This window comes from Sus scrofa, chromosome 9, assembly GCF_054392235.1.
Source record: "Sus scrofa isolate SSC_HxYL_T2T_F1_AM1 chromosome 9, Sscrofa_HxYL_maternal_Yorkshire_Landrace_v2.0, whole genome shotgun sequence".
Taxonomy (NCBI): domain Eukaryota; kingdom Metazoa; phylum Chordata; class Mammalia; order Artiodactyla; family Suidae; genus Sus; species Sus scrofa.
Window position 1 is genome coordinate 96,546,365 of NC_139391.1, and position 15,252 is coordinate 96,561,616.

The following is a 15,252-nucleotide window of genomic DNA, read 5'->3' on the forward strand; positions in this document are numbered from 1 at the left end:
ACTTGGAGAACAGACTTGCGGATGCCAAGGAGGAGGGGAGGGAGTGGGATGGACTTGGAGTTTGGGGTTAGTAGATGCAAACTATAGCATTTGGAGTGGATAAGCAATGAGGTCCTGCTGTATAGCACAGGGAACTATAGTAAATCCCTTGTGATGGAACATGATGGAGGACAATGTGAATAAAAGAATGTATCTATAAATATACACACACACATACACGATTGGGACATTTTACTGTACAGGAGAAATTGCACAACATTGTAAATCAACTATAATTAAAATTTTTTAATAAAACTGATTAGCTAGGAAAAAAAGTAGATTTATGGAGAGATAGGTAAAGTATGGGCCATCTCAAAAGGTGAGCGAGTAGCCCTGAGAGAAACATCCTCCACAGACAGAGTGTGGGCTATCGCAGAAGGCAAGAGGTCCTGAATATGGGGTGGTACATTTTTATGGGCTGGGCAATTTCATAGGCTAATAACTAGGAGGATTATTTCAATTATTTCAGAGAAAGGGCAAGGGTTTCCAGAAATTGGGCCACAGCCCACTTTCTGGCCTCTTATGGCTGGCCTGGGAACTGTCATAATGCCTGTGGGCATGCCATTCAGCAAGCTACTGTGTTACGGTGAGCACTTAATGGAGCTCAAGGTCCAGTGGAAGTCAGATCTTCCCCCCTCTTGGATCTAGCTGGTTCTAAGCAGTTTTTGTCAAATCCTCAAGGACTATGTCATTCTTTTAAGGGTGGTGCCCTGTCCCCTTCCCTCCTATTTCACAACTAGGCATATATCTTCGCCTCCTACTTGGTATCCAGATTTCTTTGCTGAGAAATTTAGAGGATAAAATGTAGCCAAGCAGGACCCGAAGGGGCCTTCCAAGGTCAGATTCCTCACCCCCGCCCCCATTTGCTCTGTATTAGCTCCTCTTTCAAGTGCCTATTTCCTGAATTTTTCATATGCTAAAACAATCACCAAATGGAAGAAATTTACTCCTTGATGATCAACAGCAGGTAGCTCTCAGACCTTAACCCGAGAACAGGTCACAAGCGGGTCACATGCCCTGGGACACCCCTCCCTCACCTTACCTTTAAAAATGCTTCGCTGAAACTCGTCAGAATTCTTGAGCTCAGGAACCACTCATTCTCTTTGCTTGGCTCTGCAATAAGCCTCTCTCTGCTTCAAAGTTTGGGTTTCTTTGGGTTTGTTTGGCCTTTCTGAACTGTTGCTCACATTCAGTAACAAAAATAACAGTGGATAACTATTATCACCATTTTCCCCTTCTTTCAGTACGAAATATTTTACTTGTGTCCTTCCTTTTGAAACCAAAACATCCCAGCCAAAACCCAGATTGGGGCTTGAATCCATGGCTTTTTAATTAGAATCACTCACCTGGTTTTCTAGACGTACCGCGGCTCAGGTTCTACGTGCCTCAGCACAAAAGGAATTCAACGAGAGGCAAAGTGATAGGCGAGAAATAGATTTAAGATAGGACACTTGTGAGGGAGGCAAGCAGGCAGGTGAGAAGGCTCTGCCCTGAGGAGTAGGTGGGCTACGTTTTTATAATCCAAGGAGAGCAGCGAGAGGGAAAGGACTGCCTCTTCCTCTTTCTCCAAGGGAGTAGACGTCATGCTTACATCATTATCTCCTCCTTCATAATTGGTAAGAGAGTATTTGAACCTATGAGGTCATACTGGGACTATCACTGTACTTATTCCAATTAGCAGAAGGGTGGTAACATATGCTAAAATATATAGAATCTTCTCTGGTTTCCCCGTATCATGAGGGTCTCCTACTTTGTTGTTTTGTCTTGTTTCTGCTTTTTAGTGCCACATCAGCAGGATATGAATGTTTCCAGGCTAGGGGTCAAGTCAGACCCCTGCCAGCCTATGCCACAGCCATAGCCACACCAGATCTGAGCCGCATCTTCGATCTCCACCACAGCTCACGGCAATGCTGGATCTCTGATCCACTGGGCAAGACCAGGGATTGGACACGCATCCTCATGGATACCAATCAGATTCATTTCCACTGTGCCACAATGGGAACTCCCAACTTTGTTGGTTTTTGTTTTGTTTTGTCTTTTTGTCTCTTTAGGGCAGCACCTGTGACATATGGAGGTTCTCATCAGAGCCGGTGCCACCAGCCTATACCACAGCCACAGCAATGCAGGATCTGAGCTGTGTCTGTGACCTACACCACAGCTCAGGGCAACAACGGATCCTTAACCCACTGAGCAAGGCCAGGCATGGAGAATGGTGTCCTCATGGATGCTGAGCCATGACGGGAACTCCAGGAACTTCCAACTTTGGAATGTCATATTTCCCTTATTCCTGTCCTTCATCCTAAGGACCATTATCTTTCTGTACTTGAAGGCAGGTCTCAATTTATCTTTCACTCAATGACCTGAGGCATATCTCATGCTTTTATTTATGGTTTTATTGTTAAGCAAGCCTGCTTCATTCTGATGGCTTTCTGAGCGATTATTAACTTACCATGTTCTCCCAAAGTTCCCTAGGTTTCATTCTCTATCTATGGTCCCCTACTGGGACTTCTGTAACTACCTTGTGAACTATCCTACTCTATCCCTATCACTTCAGCCAGACATTAATTTGAGATACTATCCAGAGATCTAGTTATCTTTAAGGTAGGGAAATCTGAGTTGCTACACTCAAAGCAGCATCAACCTGATTTTAGCATCTAAATAGGAAGAGATCATTGTTATAGCCACAGTGTTAAAACAGGTCATATTCTGGAGTTCCAGCTGTGGCACAGTGGCTTAAGAATTCAACTGTAGAAGCAACACCGACTAGTTATACTGCGAGTCACACGAGTGGCTCAGCAGAAACGAATCCAACTAGGAACCATAAAGTTGCAGGTTTGATCCCTGACCTTGCTCAGTGGGTTAAGCATCTGGCATTGGGTGAGCTGTGGTGTAGGTGGCAGGTGTGTCTCTGACTAGTCCCCTAGCCTGGGAACCTCCATATGCCTCAGGTGCAGCCCTCAAAAGACAAAAGACCAAAAAAAAAAAAAAAAAAAAAATTCAACTGCATGGTGTTCCCACTGTGGTGCAATGGAATCGGTAATGTCTCTGGAGCACCAGGATGCAGGTGTGACCCCTGGCCTGGAGCAGTGGGTTAAAGGATCCTGCATTGCTGCAGCTGCAGCTTGAATTCAACTCCTGGTCTGGAAATGTCCATATGCCTCAGGTGTGGCCATTAAAAAAAAAAAAACCTTATTAACCCAAGCCATATATTAGGTATGGAGAGTCTAACATATTGGTCCAGATCACACAATTGCTAAATAGCAGAGTCAGGATTCAAACTCATGCTCACCTGACTCACATTATTTCCTTTTATTTCAACACCCTCTCAATGACTCATTAAATTTTGGCCATGGTTTTAAATGCCTTATGTCCATTAACTCCTTTAATTTTCCCTGTAGTTCTAAGAAGTAGGGACTATTATTATCTCTATTTCCACATGAAGACCCTGAAGCAGTAACAGAAGAAATAATTTTCCCAAAGCTGTGCAGCTAATAAGTGGTAAAGCTTGGATTTGACCCCAGGTAAACTTGACAATACAATAATGCCTCTCTAAAATCCTAACGCAAGTTTTCTCTTCTTACAGATGAATTTTGAATTCCTCCCCCCATGGTGATCAGTTTCAGCCTTTAGAAAACATCTCTCTTCCCACGCCTTTTCCACACCCTGATTCTTCATCTGTAGCAGGTGAGGTCATGAGCTTATCGAGAGCAACACACCAGTCATTCAGCAGGCTCAGTCTAAGACAGTGGACAGGAGCCAAAACCTAACTCCCAGCTGTGTTAAATTGGGCAAGTCCTATAACCTCGCTTGTGGTTCCCTTGTCTATAAAATGGGGATATTTACTCCTTTCTCATGTAATTGTTTTGAGAACTAAAAATGTAGCAACAGTTTTATAGCAAAGACATGGAAGCAATCTAACTGTCATCAGCAGAGGAATGGATAAAAAAGATGTAGTGTATATAAACAATGAAATTCTAGTCAGCCACGAAAAAGAATGAAATAATGCCATTTGCAGCAACATGGATGGACCTAGGGAATATCATACTAAGCGAAATAAGTTAGAGAAAGACAAATATTTTATGATATCACTTATAGGTGAATTCTAAAAAGTGAAACAGGAGTTCCCTAGTGCCTCAGCAGGTTAAGGATCCAGTGTTGTCACTTTTGTGGCTCTAGTTACAGCTGTGCCAGGGGTTCAGTGCCTTGTCCAGGAATTTCCCCATGCCTTGGATGTGGCCAAAAAATAATTTAATAATTAAATAAAAAATAATACAAATGATAGTGTTCCTGTTGTGGCTCAGTGGGTTAAGAACACGACATAGTGTCCGTGAGGATGAAGGCTCAATCCCTGGCCTTGCTCAGTGGGTTAAGGATCCGGCAGTGCCACAAGCTACAGCATAGGTAGTAGATGCAGCTCGGATCTGGTTTTGCTGTGGCTGTGGGGTAGGTCAGCAGCTATAGCTCTAATTTGACCCCTAACCTGGGAACTTCCATATGCTACAGATGCAGCCCTAAAAATAAAAATTAAAATTAAAAAAGAAATAGGGTGCTGGGATTGACACATACACACTACTGTATATAAAATAGATGGGTAATAAGGACCTACTGCATATCACAGGGAAATTTACTCGATATTGTATAATAACCTTTATGGGAAAAGAATCTGAAAAGGAATAAATATATATAAATGTATAGCTGATTTACGTTGCTGTACACATCTGAAATTAACACAACTTTGTAGTCAACTATATCCCAACAAATTTTTTTATTAAATTAAATTTAAAAATAAAATTATCATAAAAATCAGCATTTCTGATAAGGAGAAAACAACATCCTCCTACACCGTTAAGGAGAATATAATTTGAGGAGTTCCCGTCATGGCTCAGCAGTTAACAAACCCAACTAGTATCTATGAGAACTTGGTTTAATCCCTGGCCCTGCTCAGTGGGCTGAGGATCTGTTGTTGAGGTGAGCTGTGGTGTAGGTCACAGAGGTGGCTCAGATCCAGCATTGCTATGACTGTGGTGTAGGCTGGCAGCTACAGCTCTGATTCAACCCCTAGCCTGGGAACCTCCATATACTGAGGGTGCAGCCCTAAAAAGACAAAAGACAAAAAAAAAAAAAAAGAGTATATAATTTGTACAATTTATTTGCCAGGAAATTTGGCAATATCTAATTGGAGCTACAGCTGCTGGCCTACACCACGGCTGCAGCAACGATGGATCTGAGCCATGTCTGTGACCTACACCACAGCACATGGCAACACCAGATCCTTAACCCACTGAGCAAAGCCAGGGATTGAACCCACATCCTCAGGGATACTAGTCGGGTTTGTAACCTGCTGAGCCACAACAGGAACTCACAACTGTGTTACTATTATACAAGGAACACAAATTATGAGTGTTTACAATTTGCAGTTACATATTTGTGTGCTGTTTCCAAAAGGAGGTTTGGAAACTCATGTTTCCAATCCTGTGAAATATGACTCATAGTGTTCGTCAAAAACATTTGAAGCAAAGCAGTAAGAATTTGGAACAAAAATTTGCTTTATGTTAAAATGCCATGTGCCAAAGAATAATCACTTTCTCACAAGTGCAAAGTCAGAAACTTGAACCCAACTTTTTGAATTAAGCCATAGGACAGGGATGACAGGAGGATGGTAATTATAAAGAATATCTTCTCCAAAACATAAGCAACAGGGACTCAGCATCATGTCAAAACTCAGCCTCTGTCCATCGGTACTGAGTAGAAACTCGGAGACAGATTTTTGGGTGAAGGAGAAAAAAATAGCTTTTATTGCTTTGTCAGGCAAAGAAGGCCACAGTAGGCTAATGCCTTAAAGACTGTGTAGTCCTTTGGGGCAGAATTGCAGGGAGTTTTATAGTCTAAAGGGAGAAAAATGGGATTTCAGATAAAAATCAGGATTGGGGCACATATGCATTCTTCGTTCTTGTGGGGATTTTAGTCATCAAAGCTGACATCAGGAGATGTTGGTGGATGATTGCCTAGAATAACAGTACTTGCAAAAAAGGGCATATCAATCAGAGATTAGAACAAACTACGGAAAGTTCCTGAAAAACATCATACACTAATAATCTTTAACCCACAGGCAATTGTGCTCAGGGTGCCTAATCTTTAGCTCACAGGTGATTATGTTTAGGGTGCAATCCAACAAGGGAGAAGCACAAGGAAGGGCTCCAAGCTGTTCAGTTTTAAAGTATTCATTTCTAGGAGTTCCCGTCATGGCTCAGTGTTTGGCGAACCCCACTAGATCAGGACTGGGATTTGATCTCTGGCCTTGCTCGGTGGGTTAAGGATCTGGCGTTGCCATGAGCTGTGGTATAGGTCGCAGATGCAGCTCAGATCCCACATTGCTGTGGCTGTGGCGTAGGCCGGTAGCTGCAGCTCTGATTCAGTCAGTCCCTAGCCTGGGAACCTCCATGTACCACTGGTGTGGCCCAAAAAGACAAAAAATAAAAATATTCATTTCTAAAAGAAGCATGAGGAATATAACTTTTCTCTTAGGTGTATAAGATGCCTACATCTTCTGTGTATCTCCTGAGATGGAACCAGGTTTCTATCCCAAGGCTGTACTATTGTTGCTTGACTGCTCCTCCCTCATCTTTGCATCTCCTCCCTGCCCTGATCTTCAACTGTCTGAATCTGCCCCTTGGAACTCAAGAAGAGCCTGAATGAGGCCCATTTCCTAACAATAAGAAATGGGGGACACAGAAAGGTTTTTGTGCCCAGGAACCACACAGGGCCCTACTCCTTTTCATTGACCCTGCCCATGCAGGTCCACTGCCCTTGCAAATTCTCGGTCTCGTGTTTTTATTCCTTGGACAAAATCTTTGGCAGATCTCATAGGTTTTCTTATCTTCTCGGTAATAAAGGAATGTTCTTGTTTTCAGGTCTTTTTTTTTTTTTTTTTTTGCTTTTTTAGGGCCACACCCCTGAGGTATAGGGAAGTTCTAAGGCTAGGGTTGATCTGGAGCTACATCTTCAGACCTACATCACAGCCATAGTAATGCAGGATCTGAGCCGTGTCTGAGACCTACACTGCAGCTCACAGCAATGCCAGATCCTTAATTCACTGAGTGAGGCCAGGGATTGAACTTGAATCCTCCTGGATACTAGTTGGAGTCATGTCCACTGAGCCACAACAGGGACTCCTCGTTTTCAGGTCTTAAATAATCAAGTTTGGTGAAATATCAAAGCTCTAAACTTTGACCCAATTGAAAGCATCTCTCCTCCTTTCTTTCTGCTCAGATGGAATCAAGACGTACAGGGGGGATGTGTTAGTTTCTTCTGTCTCATGTTATCCTTTCCCCCACCTGCTGGCTGCAGTTTAGAACTCCTTACAAGTTTGGAGTGGGGATGAAGACTAAGGGGCAGGAACTGTCCTTGACCAGTAGTGTGCTAGTTTTTTATCTGGGTGTGCTAGTTTCCAAATGCATACTCTTTTGTTGGAGACCACTGAAACTGCTGAACTCTGCAGTAGACAAATTTTGGCACACGTGCAAAAGCCCAACTACTAAGATAGCTTTATCATTACCTGCACCTGATTTTGCTCATTAATCTATATCACCTTCCCTAATAAGATCATGTGGGCTAAAGCCTAGGTGCCTTTGTTCTGCCGAGCAGGGTACCTCCTGGTCCCCCGCTTTCTAGATGTAAAAGAGTCTTGTGTGTTTTGTTATACCACGCCGTCCCTCTTTCAGGATCTCCCATTGCCCTGCAGCGCTGGACAAGGCACTGTTTCCCTCTGGGGCACAATTTTGGTGAAGCCTCACCCTTACCTGCTCTGTACCATCCAACCTCTGGGATCAGCTGTCTCCACTTCCTGTGATATAGGTGATGTTTCTTCAGGCATCCCTGCTTCCACTTCAGCCTCTGAAGTTTCATCTGTTGCTTCTTCCTGCTGTGGTTCCCTCAGGAGGCCCTCTGGGGACTGGCCCCTTTCAACCCATGCCCAGGTTTAATCTGCAAAGCTCACCCTAGCCCAGGGAAAAGATGCCTGTGTTCTTGACCTGCTGAAGCACGTTCTACCCTCTAAAACCCAGGTGCAACCCCTCAACTTCAGACTTTGCAGGTTTGAGTCCAGTATCGATCTCTGTGTCCCTCCAACTCCAGGAATGTTTCCCAAGTTTTGCAGCGGCTCCACTGAAGCCTATAGCACCTGGCTTCAGATAAAGGTTACATCTCTCCTCTCCCTACTGTGTCTCCCATTCTTGGAGACAAGAAGAAGAAATGCACAATACCAGGAGTTGCCCTCGTGGATCAGCAGTAATGAACCCAACTAGGAACCATGAAGACACGGGTTCAATCCCTGGCTTTGTTCAGTGGGTTAAGGATCTGGTGTTGCCATGAGCATGGTGTAGGTTGAAGACGTGGCTCGGATCCCGTGTTGCTATGGCTGTGGCGTAGGATGGCAGCTGCAGCTCCAATTCAACCCCTAGCCTGGGAACCTCCACATGCTGAGAATGTGGCCCTAAAAAAGAAAAGAAAAGAAATGCACAGCACCCTGCCCTCTTCCCAAGTTTCTTTCGAACTTGAGTGCCCTCTAGCGTTCTCTTGAGGCTCAGCAATTTAAGGGTCTGGCATGGTCATTGCAGCAGCTTGGGTCATTGCTATGGTGCAGATTTGATCCTGGCTCAGGAAAAGAAAAAAAAAAAAGCAACTTGAATGCCCCTTATCATCTGAGACAGTCTGGAAGTTGGTCATGGATGATGTCAGAAGGATAGGGCCATCCTGAGGCAGCCTCACCTTTTCTTTAAGGTGTGAGAATTATTGTTAGCTATTCATTATTTTTGGCCCTTGAAACTGAAGGAATTCAGAATAAGCCTCCCCAGGAATTCGCATTGTGGCACAGCAGAAACAAATATGACTAGTATCCATGAGGATGTGGGTTCAATCCCTGGCCTTGTTCAGTGGGTTAAGGATCCAACATTGCTGTGAGCTGTGGTGTAGGTCACAGACTCGGCTTGGATCCCACATTGCTGTGACTGTGGTATAGGCCGGCAGCTGCAGCTACAATTAGACCCCTAACCTGGGAACTTCCATATGCTGCAGGTTCAGCTCTAAAAAGAAAGTATTTTCTCTCAGATTCTTAAATACTTCCATAAAATCCAAGCAGCTGCTGCAACCTATACCACAGCTGGAGCAACACTAGATCCTTAACCCACTGTGCCGTAGCAGGAACTACAAAGATCACTGTTTTATACACCAAAAAAATATTAAATCTTTTTTGTGTGTGTCTTTTTAGGGCCATACCTGCAGCATATGGAGGTTCCCAGGCTAGGGGTCTCATCAGAGCTGTAGCCACTGCCCTACGCCACAGGCACAGAAATGCCAGATCTTGCCATGTCCACAACCTACACCGCAGCTCACAGCAATGCCAGATCCTTGGCTCACTGAACAAAGCCAGGGATTGAACCCCCCACCTCATGGTTCTTAGATTCATTTCCACTGTGCCACGACAGGAACTCCGGTATGTCTTTAGGTTCTTCTTAGGACCCTAGGCATCTTTGAATCCACCCAAATTTGGTGCCTGGGAGCAAGAATCAGTAGAGACTTCTGCCCAGATATAACAAAAGAAATAACTTTGGTAAGCTGTAAATGGTGGTTGACTTTGCCAAGGTTTATAGCAAAAACTGAAAATGCTGAGACTCCAGCCAACCTACAGTTAGGGTCCCCTAGGTATAGAATTGGAAAGGCTCTATCTGTCTCTCTAAGCAATCCGTAAGACCTGAGCTTTGAGACATCATTCCAGCCACTTGTTTGCTTTCTTTAAGTTCAAGAGCAGCTTGGGGTTGATAGGCTGAATAAGGCCGTGGAAGGGAGTCAAATTGACTGTACCCTGGAGATCTGAACACACAGCTCTAGTCTCAGGGGCCTCGTGCTCATGGCAACTGAGCTCATATTACAGAGAGCAGTGAGTAATACGGTAGTTGTCCCTAGAATGCTATTTCTCCCTTTGCCCAGAATGCTTCTAAAATATTTGCAGCTCTCCTCTTGACTAGATAATCAATCTAAGAGTCTAGATTTTCCTATAAATTTTATATCAGTATGATTCTGAATTTCAAAAGATTTTAAAGTTCCAGAGAGATATATGAGGGAGAAATGTTCTACCAAGAGAGTTGTAACTCTCAGAGTATCACTCCACAAGACACGATGCTATCAGACTGTTTTGTTATCGAGGTATTTCTGCCAACTGCAGGTGCCGGCACAGTAAAAGAATAGATGCAGGAGTTCCCATTGTGGCACAGCGGAAATGAATCCAACTAGGAACCATGAGGTTTTGGGTTCAATCCCTGGCCCTGCTTAGTGGGTTAAGGATCCAGCATTGCCATGAGCTGTGGTGTAGGTCTCAAACACAGCTCAGGTCTGACGTTGCTGTGGCTGTGGCATAGCCCTGCAGCTGTAGCTTCGATTAGACCCCCAGCTGGAACCTCCATATGCCTCGGGTGTGGCCATAAAAAGCAAAAAAATAAATAAATAAAGCAGGTGTAGCATTTCCTCATTATCAGTTCATTTCCCAGATCTTAGCAAGTCCTGAAAGAGTTGGAAATTGGTTTGAAATCTCCACTAGGAGTTTCTAAAAAACTCAACTCTGAATAGGAGTATGTGTGAAGTGGTTTCCATTTATTGTGTCTTTTTTTTGGGGGGGGTGCCACACCCTTGGTGTATGGAAGTTCTCAGGCTAGGGGTCAAATCGGAGCTGCAGCCACAGGCCTACGCCACAGCAACACCAGATCTGAGCTGCATCTGCAACCTACACCAGAGCTCATGGCAATGCCAGATCTTTAACCCACTGAATGAGGCCAGGGATCAAACCCGAAATCCCATCGTTCCTAGTCAGATTCGTTTCCACTGTGCCACGACAAGAACTCTTTGGTTTCTATTTATTAAAACTCCTGAAGGCAGGAACAGCATTAATTCTGAGTTATGGCTCCTGTTAGAATACTGCTTCTAATCTTCCCAGGCACCTGTCAACCAAGAGAAGAAATGTTATCTCCTTCTGAGATGCTGAATATCACAGCAAAGCAACTCCAAAAGTCATATATCCCAAAGTTTGGCCACAGAGAGAGGATACAGGAATCATGACAATGCGAATGAGACATCTATTGATCAGAGATTAAGGGTGAGTAATAATTACATGACAAGGATTCTTATTGCCTAGCCTATAATAAGTGACTTGGAGATGATTCATTTATTTTTCTTTCCTATGCTTAGAAAAGTTTCATCACTTGTGGCTGCCCCCCCAACCCACAAAGTGCATACATACATAAAGTTAATGGCTATTTACAAGTGAATATCAACTTTCATGCCACTCATATCCTAGATTGTGTTCCACCATATTGCCTAAGAAGATAGTATACCTGAGAGTGGAAACAAATCAATTTTTCTCAAATATTATTCAACTTGAGCCCTGACAAATACAAAGTGTCAGTAAAACAGCAGCTGAACTTGGAAAAAATCCAGTGTTTTTGTCTTTTGCTTTTCCTAGATATGACCTTCTCTTTAAAAAGCTAAAAGCGCTTATCTTTCTGGAAGAGTGATAACTAGGAATGAAAGAAGTAATAGCCAGCTTCTGATGTGTAAACTAGGATTTTACAATGAGAAACAGTCAAGGTGAAATAGATTAATCTTCTACATCTGTTTGGCTCTCACTTAACATGTTAGCAGCTAGACTTGGCAAATCAAATCATAGAGCTTTTCTTCTTTTGCCTAGACATGATGCCAAGAAGCTTCCTACTCTGTAGGGGGTTAGAGAGAGGATGTGATAGAGAAGAAGGAAAAGAAAACTTTCCTCTTCTGGTCTGGGGGATGGTGGAAAAAAAGAGCAAAAAAGGGAAAAGGACACACTTCATGCAAACCTTGGAGGCAATCAATATAAACCTAGAGCCAGCTCAGAAAAATCAGAGCATGTGATGCTGACTTGCAAAAACAAACAAAACAAAGTCTGGTTGTAAAAAGGAAATATAAAGCTTGATATGATAAAAGAAAGGAAGAAAGGAAGGAAGAAAATAGGGAGGGAAGAAGGGAGAGGAAGAAAGGAAGGCAGGAAGGAAAAGAAAGAAAGAAAGGGAGAAAGAGAGAAAGCAAGCAAGAAAGAAAAGAAAAATTCATGCTGCAAGGTAGACATCTTGTCCATGTGGGATTCTGGGAGAATTATGCTGAGTGGCTTCACCTCAACATGTGATGCCCCAGCCTAATTAAAAGACTGGAACACTGAGGTCCCTTTCTGAGAGAAAAAGAAAGAATGAGAGAAATAATTTGCACTCCAAAGCCTACCTTGGTACTCAGGTAAATAACATGGACACAGGGCACAGGGGTGACAGCCAGAAGCTTGCCATGGGACCTTGTTGTGGCAATGAGATGGATGATCTCACAATGGAAGGATTCAGGATGGACAGGCTGGCTGGGGGCAGGGTAGGGAAGAGACTCAGAGGGTCTGCAGCCAGAAAGCTGAAGGAGGGCCAGGCCAGAAAGGAAGAGCAACTACGCCCTGACCTAACCAGGGAAAATAACTTTAGGAGCCACTGAAGTCTGTAGGCAAAACCAGTAGACCAACTGACCAGTATGCAATTAGGAATGAGGACAAAGACAGGGGCTCCCATGGTGGCTCAGTGGATTAAGAATCTGACTAGTATCCATGAGGATATGGGTTTGATCCCTGGCCTTGTTCAGTGGGTTAAGGATTCAGCATGGAGTTCCCAGTAGTGGCTCAGTGGAAACATATCCAGCTACTAACCACGAGGTTGTGGGTTCGATCCCTGGCCTTTCTCAGTGGGTTAAGGATCCAGAGTTGCCGTGAGCTGTGGTGTAGGTAGGCCGGCATTGGATCTGGCATTGCTGTGGCTGTGGTGTAGGCTGGCAGATACAGCTCCGATTGGACCCCTATCCTGAGCACTTCCATATGCTGCAGGCATGTCCCTAAAAAGCAAAAAAATTTAAAAATTTAAAAAATGATTTGGTGTTGCCATAATCTGCAGTGTAGGTTGAAGATGTGGCTTGGGTCCTGTGTTTCTATGGTTGCGGTGTAGGACAGCAGCTACAGCTCTGATGATTCAACCCCTTGCCTGAGAACTTGCATATGCTGTAAGCCTAAACAGATGAAAAACAAAACAAAACAAAAAAAAAGGAGAGAGAGCGCCTGTCAAGTTTGAGTCATGGAATTAAGTCACCTGTTTCTACTCTCTTGCACCCTGCCACCTACCTTAAAAAGATCCTTGAGTAGCCTCTTGTCCCAGAATATAAACGCATGGAACAAAACCTAAACTCAAAGCACAGTCTGAAAGAGAGCCTCACCAGCCCACCTACATGAACATGTAGTAAGTCACTTTGGGGTTGCACTTTATACATTAATGTTGCAGCAGATGGAGTTCCTGTTGTGGTTCAGCAGTCATGAACCCAATCTACCCATGAAGATGTAGATTCAATCCTTGGCCATGCTCAGTGGGTTAAGGATCTGGCATTGCTGTGAGCTATGGTATGGGTTGAAGATGCAGCTCAGATCTTGTGTTGCTGTGGCTGTGGTGTAGGCCGGTAGCTGCAGCTCTGATTCAACCCCTAGCCTGGGAACTTCCACATGCCATGGTTGCAGCCCTTAAAAAAAAAAAAAGTCAAACTTTCCCAGGTAGTCAAACATTGATTATAAACTTACTTAATTATACTCTCTAAATGATTATTTAAAATCACAAACTAACACATCAGGTTCTTACCAATTTTTAAACAACTCACAATGAAGACAAAATGCCGGAGGCCAGCTCCGGCGGCCAGGGAGTGTACGCTTTTTCCCGATAGGAAAGGGATGCGATGTCGGTGAATGTACAATTACAGAGACAGCCTCTTTGTCCCTTCTTTCAGGGCGCTGGACTGCTCAAATTTTATTGGCATAAGTGGTTGATTATATAGACAGCTTTTTGCTACAGATTACATCACAGTGTTAAAAGTACATTGGTTAACTATTACATGGTATAGCAGCCATACATCATGTTTTAAGATCTTAGTTTTAACTAAACTTAGAGGGTACAATTTAGGGGCAATTAGGTACAATACATCATGTTTTAAGATCTCTATCTTAACTAAACTTAGTGAGTACAATTTAAGGGCAATTAGGTACAATAAATCATGGAAAGGAGGAGACAGTACAAATCATCCCATGGCCAGCCAGTCTTTACAATTTGAAGAGTTCACAGACACAAGAATTTGGCATTCACAAATCTTGTTTTTAGACTGGTGCTTATCTTTAAAGCGTTATGGCAGGGAGACAGTGTAAGAAAATATAAACCAACTTAACTAGATATCACTTAAAAGCTTCTATAACTCATAGCTAGGTGTCTTTTGGTCAAGAATAATATATGTCTAACTTCTATGAACCTCATTAAAATCCTAACTCTAAAATTTACTGTATAACTAGTTAGTAGATAAACACTATATTTTAATTAAGTTGGATTTAAATAGGGGAAAGTCCTTTAGGATGAAATTCTTATTATATTATTGTTGTAACTTTGTTAAATCACAAATCACCACAGGAAAATAAGAATGGGAAATAAGAATAATAAGTAAATAATCAGGAAAGACTGAGGAAAACTGAATAGCAAGTGAATAACAGAAAAGACTAAGTTATCCATGGAACAATCCCCACTCAGCAACACAAAATGGAAATTATTTCCTGGGAAATTTAGTTTTCCACCTACGTCAGCAGGCAAGCCTTATTATCTTCTGGGGCCTGTCCTTGGAATTGTGCTGTGCAGGCAGGCACTCCCTTGTTTAGGAACCTGCCTTCGGAATTGTACCGTTCAGACAGGCCCCTTTTCCTGATTAGGAACTTGTCCTCGGAACTGCACCGTTCAGGCAGGCCTCTTTTTCTGATTAAGAGACTGCCCTCAGAATTGCACTATTCAGGCAAGCTCCCTTCCTCGGCTTCTTGTATCTTCTCGGCTCCCCGCAACAAAACACATATTCTTTTTTCCTTTTTAGGGCGGCACCTGTGGCATATGGAGGTTCCCAGGCTAGGAGTCAAATTGGAGCTATAGCCACTGGCCTACGCCACAGCCACAGCAATGTCAGATCTGAGCCACATCTGCAACGTACACCACAGCTCATGTCAACGCCAGATCCTGGCCTCACTGAGCCATGCCAGGGATCAAACCTGTGTCCTGATGGATGCTAGCTAGGTTGGTTTCCACTGAGGGGAATTCCAAA

At 43.4% G+C, this 15,252-nt stretch overlaps 1 long non-coding RNA gene across 1 annotated transcript in view; it reads left to right on the forward strand.

Annotated features, from left to right (window-relative positions):
• The first annotated feature begins 1,555 nt into the window (after window positions 1–1,555).
• Window positions 1,556–15,252, forward strand: part of LOC110262300 (uncharacterized) — a 43,696-nt gene continuing 29,999 nt past the window's right edge. Inside the window, exons 1-3 of the long non-coding RNA XR_014815965.1 lie at window positions 1,556–1,655; window positions 3,623–3,723; window positions 11,024–11,182. This is a non-coding gene — a long non-coding RNA (uncharacterized LOC110262300). The remainder of the gene's footprint in view (window positions 1,656–3,622; window positions 3,724–11,023; window positions 11,183–15,252) is intronic.